Source organism: Dermacentor albipictus, chromosome 10 (genome assembly GCF_038994185.2).
Source record: "Dermacentor albipictus isolate Rhodes 1998 colony chromosome 10, USDA_Dalb.pri_finalv2, whole genome shotgun sequence".
NCBI lineage: Eukaryota > Metazoa > Arthropoda > Arachnida > Ixodida > Ixodidae > Dermacentor > Dermacentor albipictus.
Genome location: NC_091830.1, coordinates 80,778,394 through 80,784,531, shown reverse-complemented (window position 1 = coordinate 80,784,531; position 6,138 = coordinate 80,778,394). Strand labels below are relative to the sequence as shown.

General features: G+C 46.9%; 1 long non-coding RNA gene across 1 annotated transcript; it reads right to left on the bottom strand.

The window, feature by feature from the left end:
* Nucleotides 1-3,511: 3,511 nt before the first annotated feature.
* On the bottom strand, nt 3,512-5,624 carry LOC135921261 (uncharacterized). Its single transcript, XR_010570509.1, has 2 exons — nt 5,432-5,624; nt 3,512-3,739 (listed from the first exon to the last, which is right to left on the bottom strand). It is a non-coding gene; the product is annotated as an uncharacterized lncRNA (long non-coding RNA).
* Nucleotides 5,625-6,138: the final 514 nt, after the last annotated feature.

Sequence of the window (6,138 nt, the reverse complement as noted above, 5' to 3'; positions counted from 1 at the left end):
ATAATCAGCGCCGGTGTCGACTAAGGCATTCAGCTCGCATCCGTCTATTATCAGCCGCAAATCTGACGTAATCGTTTCGTTCCTGCACCTGTAGACTGGAATTATCTCGTCACCGCACTGGAATCGCGTTGGAGGATCTTCATAACTCTGGCTATCAGCGGCCTCACCTCCACAGGTCGCTTGCTTCAGTTTTCCTGGTGTGGGCTTGGTGAACGACGCCTAGGCGATCTTGGAGACGCGCGTGGGCTAGGCGATCGGTAGCGCATGGGCGACGGTGCCCGTGGTTGATGTTGGCGAGGAGTAACGGGGCTTTGGCGCGTCGACAAGTATTCTTCTATCTCCGCTGGCCGTTCACCGTTTCGGGGGCATGGTGCGCTTAAGGGAAAACCCCTTAACCCAACTTGACGGTACGGGCAGAACCTATACAGGTGACCCGCTTCTCCGCAGTGGAAACACAGAGGCCTGCGCTCGTGGTCACGCCAGACGTCACTTTTCCGGGGCCTTTGTTCCACAAAACGAGGTGCACTACGTGCTAAAGGCTGATAGGCAGCCGGTGGTTCCAGTAGACGAGGTGCACTGCGTACTGTCGATGGGTAGGGAACGGTCGTCGCAACTGCTCCACTACTGTGTACCGCGGGTTGCCTGAGTACGTCGGCGTACGTTGGGGTACGCCGCGTCGGCTGTGGCTCACGCTCTGGAACCCGTATGACGTTCCTGAGTTCGTCCCGGACAACGTCGACGATAGATAGTGCAGCTGGAGCCTGAGGTATCTGTAACTTGTTGAGCTCTTCCCTGATCACTGACCGGACAAGCTCCCGCAGGGTTTCCAGGTCGTTTGGCAGGCCTCCAGGGACGACTTGGACAGGTGCGCAGCTTGCCTCACGGTTGTATTGCCGAGCCCGCTGTTCCAGCGTCTTTTCGATGGTCGTTGCTTCACATCTGAACTCGGCGACCGTGCGCGGTGGGTTGCGGACGAGAACTGCGAAGAGTTCCTGCTTTACTCCACGCATGAGATGGCGCAGCTTCTTATCTTCACTCATGGTGGGATCAGCACGCTTGAACAGGCGGGACATGTCCTCGATGTACATCGCCACGTTCTCGTTTGTGAGCTGGTTCCTGGCTTGAAGTGCGATTTCCGCCTTTTCTTTACGATCCGTGCTGGCGTACGTTGCTAGCAGTTGTCGTCGAAATTCCTCCCAAGAGGTCAAAGAGGGTTCGTGGTTTTCATACCACGTTTTTGCGAAGTCTTCCAACGCGAAATACACGTTACGGAGCTTCTGTCTTTCATTCCATTCATTAAAGCTCGCCACTCTCTCGAACAGTTCCAACCAATCTTCCACGTCTTCGAACGAGTCACCATGGAATGTTGGCGGCTTGCGAGGTTGGCTTACGACTAGCTGTGCCGGTGTTACCTGGGTGTTCATTGTGGCGGCGTCCGTTGTGGGAGTTTCTCTTGGCAAGAAGAGAAGAGGGCCAAATTCGGGCGAGTCACCACGAAGACGGCGGCTGGTCCGCTGGTGTACAGGTGTCAGTTCCACGGGATGGACTCGCGGGTTGTCGGGGCTACGCTGACTTTCGTTCGTGGGGCTTCGACTCATACCCAGCACCTCCACCAGAAATGTAACGATGTTAGTAAAACAAGGATATTTATTAAAGGCGAACTTGTGCCCACTAGTAAAAGTCACTGAGATCGTGCAGAAATCCGCGGCAGTCGTGTTCTCAAGCTCGGCTCGAACCGTCTTTCTCTTCTCCTCGCGTGACACCTCGTGCGCGTGGCGCATGCGAGCCGGGTCCAACTGGCTGCCCGTGCCACGAATATCGCTGCCTGTTGTTGCTGAACAACGCCACTGTACGGCGTGCACAGTGCCCAGTGCAAAGGGCGCGCAACTTGAATGTCACCAAGTTTGTCGTGGCAATATATTGATCCCGCGTTGTACTTAAAGTAAGCAGGCTAAGATTATTATTTGTCTTAAAAAGTCATGGTATTTAATAACGATTTCTTATTGGCAAAACCTTATGCACGAGTCATTGTGGAGCCAGACGCCATATTTCGGCCAAAATATATGACGCATCATTTTGAAAAACCACAAACACAGAGACACGGCGGCCGCATTTCAATTTGGGCACAATGACGAAATGTACGTGCACATAGGTGCAGGTGCATGCTAAAGAAGCCCAGGTGGCAAAAGTTTCCGGTGTCCCCTATTATGGCGTGCCGCATTATGAAGTAGTGGTTCTGGCACGTAAAACCCCAGAATTTAATTAAGTTAACAAACACGAGGCACGAGAAGATCCAGGTCGTCATAAGGAACCGAGATGCTTTACAACTAGAGGTCTTTGTCGACCGAGAAAGCTCTCCTCGTCTGTAACTCCACAAAATCAGGCATATCTATATTTGATGCAGTCTTTACACGCATTATATTGCAAGTCAGTATGAAACATCAGACGTATCATTACACTGTGCCAAAACAAACTAACCTTCGTTGAGAAAAACAACAACAAAAAAGCAAGCAAGATAATGAAACACAAAGGATAGCAAGAATGTACGTAGACTGTTAGCATGCAGAGTAAATAATCGTAGACAGTAATATTCTCAGATTCCAGTATAGCATAAAAACTAGAGTAAGAAATTGCATCAACTACTAAAAATTGCAGTATATTCCACTCCCGTAGTGTTCTCGAAACGAGATGTTCTAAGCAGCCCCGTGTAAGAAATTATTTTTCGGGCTTTACGGATATGTTCTGTACGCGCATATCTCTTTTACAATGACCGTAGGCGTCAGAGCGGGTCAAGTGCGTTTATGTCTAGCTGCATAATGGCAGTCTCTATAGGTGGTGCTTGTTGAGTGGTTAACCATTTCAATATGAGTTCCCGACATTTGTTTACGGAGATTGACGTTGGGGTGACTTATATGAACAGGCGAAGAATGGTGGTACTATGGTATATAAAGAAGTTTTTCCTACTGTTCATGTTATTACTGCTTGAGCAAACCAATGGTTTATGTTTTATTCCTAAATATATGTATATATTTGAAACAATATATAAGGCGCAAGTGCCGCACGACACATTAGCGATCTGATTGTTGAGACAATACGGAAAAGGCGGGTATCTGCCGCTGTCATGGAAATCGGTATATGCTCGCGTCTTCTCAGCTTCTTAGTTGACTGTAGTACTTACTAGTTATTTACACGCAGAATATTTTGTAAGTTTCTGATTAGTCTACGTAATGCTACTGCTTAGTGCAGGGAGATTTCCACCGAAATTAAACTGATTTCTGGTTCCTGCTGAGGGCACTAAATTTAAGGCAGAAGTGCTGCAAGAAAGGTTCTTTTCGTCTGTTGCCATGCCGGCCATGGAGGCCGCATTTTGGTGGGGTTGCAATGCAAAAACGTCCATGTCCCATGCACTAGGGGCATGTTAAAGATACCCAGGTGATTTAATTTTTCCGTAGTCCTCCACTGCCACATGCCTCATAATGAGAATGTGGTTTTGGCACGTGAAACCCCATAGTTTTTGTTTTTTCGTCTGATGTTCACGTTACAGGGCAATCAGGATGATGGAGGCAGGCGTAATTGCCCAATTCAGTGCTCGCTACTGGTACCGTCTTCTACCAGCGCCAAACAGCACTACCTCAGAAGACGTCTGGCAACCGCTCGAGATGAAGGAGTCATTGCTGCCGTTCGTCATCCTAGGCGCTGGCCTTGGTGCGTCCTTGGGGGTGTTCATATCCGAAATGTTCTGCGGCATTGTGAAGAAACGGCAACAACCGTTACCGCTACGCGTCGCCTACATTGGACAGTCTTGAAACTGCCAGTGAAACACGCACTAGGAATTTTTCGCTCACATCAATGCTAGAAAAAAAAACTACTTTGGCCAATAACTATGCTCCCAAGCCCTTCACTTATGAAATCATGGCCCTTATAGATTACCGCTCAATGAAAACGCGATTGTTAAAGCTGTGAGTTTTTGATGTTCCCCGTGGGCTTTAGAAATTTCCTTCTTTCCTTTCACAGCGTTTTGGGCTTTGGTGCACACTAATCAAAAGGATTGTGTCAGCAAGAGCGCAGATGCATCTTGGAATACTAAAGACATCATGCAGGATTTAAATATGTAGTTGGGCAGAAGCAATTGGCAGGCGTATTCGCAATGTAGACATACGTCTCGTGATTCCTCTAGCCATCGTAAATTGAAAGCGCAGCAATTGCTCCACGGTGTACGATGTAACTTCCTTGCAAAAATAATAGCGCGGAAGCAAAAATGAAAGAAAGACTAAACCACCGACACTACCTGTAAGGCTCCTCCGAAGCTAGGGAAGTTAGATATCAATATTTGGTTGCAGAATATGTAGCACAATGTACGAGGATGATTCCACAAGAGATCAACATGGGTGCGAAAATTCACATCTTAGATTCCACTGAATGTTTATATTTTGGGCGCATATCACTCGGTAGCACAAAAATGAACTTGGTTTCTCTACCAAATGAATTCTTTTGGAAGAAAAGAATATCAAAATTCTTCAGTGTGGAGGCGCCATTCTCATGCATCAGGCATTCTGACAATTTCACAACGATATGAAATACCAAATATTACGGCTACAAAGGATATATTTCTGTCTGCAAAACGCATCCGTAACGAACAGTCAGCTAGCATTGTTTGACGTTACTATGCAAAGTGTTTTGCAGAAATTCCTTAATTTTATGCTTTTCAAAAGTTGCTGTATTCACGAATTTTTTATGCTGGACCAATGCACGTAGCCTTTTGAAATTTGGTGGGTTATAGACCTTAACCTATTCAAACATTTGGTTGCATATCATTGCTGTATCACAAATTACCATTTTTAAAATTTCCCTCAGATGGGAAGGGTTCACGAATATGAACACTGTTTGAAAAGAAGATAAATATACCATCGCTAATTTTCCTCAATATATCGTAAACAGCTGTTCAAAGATACTGCAAGAAGAACATTAAAAACACATTTCATTGCTTTGTTTGTAATGACATTATAGGTGAAGGAAATGATTGCTTCGCCAGGACGCGGCAAGGCGCTAAGAAAAAGGGACATCATGGTAAAAAAATGTGCACATGCCTCTAACTTGCCTAAACTGAACAAGGATTGCGACAGAAAGGAAATTTTGGTAAACAAGAATTAAGATTTCAAGTGCGCGGTTCTACAATGTCTTTCTTTCTGACATAAATTTGTGCATAAATGCTTCTCCTCGACCACATTTACACCCATATTTTATTCGTGCTTTAATATGAGGCAGTTTCACCCAAAAGGCGAAGCAACCACTGCGAAAGCAACTTCGTGCACAGCTGTACTAAATAACGATAGTAGCTTTATCGGCCGTATATGCTTGTAAACATAGGCACACTAACTAAATTGCCAGACATGGTATCACGCGCGCAGAAGCAAGCATAAACACAACTCACCAGATGGGCGCGGAAGCTCTCTGTCATAACGCTGGAGGGAGGAAGCTTGGCAGCTGGAGCGAGAGAACTGTCCAACAGCAGCGAGCGAACAGAGAGCTGCGTCTCGCATCAACGGGAACTAAGCCACAAAAACCCAGCACACGGCGGACACTGTCCCCGTCGCAGATGGTGAGGGTATTAGGGCAGGTCAAAAAAGAAGTGACAGCTTCGTTTGAGGTGAACAAAACAACTAAACTATAGTTCGATAGTGATGCCCGTTGCCGAGTGAGTTCGGAGGAGCACAGGGTTGCCCGTTGACGAAAAGAATGAGGCTAAAGTTGGCAGTTTCTTCATACTCCCCTCGGAATGAGCTTAAGGTCATGCGTCCATGTATTCCATGCGGTACAACACTTGAATCGGTCTTTTCAATGGGGTTCCATTAGGCATGCGCACCATTCAAGCTCTGATTCTTCCATCTCGCCGGAGAAGCACTTCTGCCACTTGTCCAGTTTTCCAGAGTTGCCTCGGTAGATAGTGTTCATGGACTAAAACGAGAGTTCCTTTCTTCAGTGCACTTGACCAACTTGGCACAGCGAAATGTGCTGACCGGAGACTTATCAGGTACTCCTTTTGCCAGTGACGCCAAAATTGGTCGACCATCCTTTGTCGGTAGTGCCTGCGACGAGTGAGTTTACCAGGGAGCTGAGCCACCTTTGTAGTGGAACCAC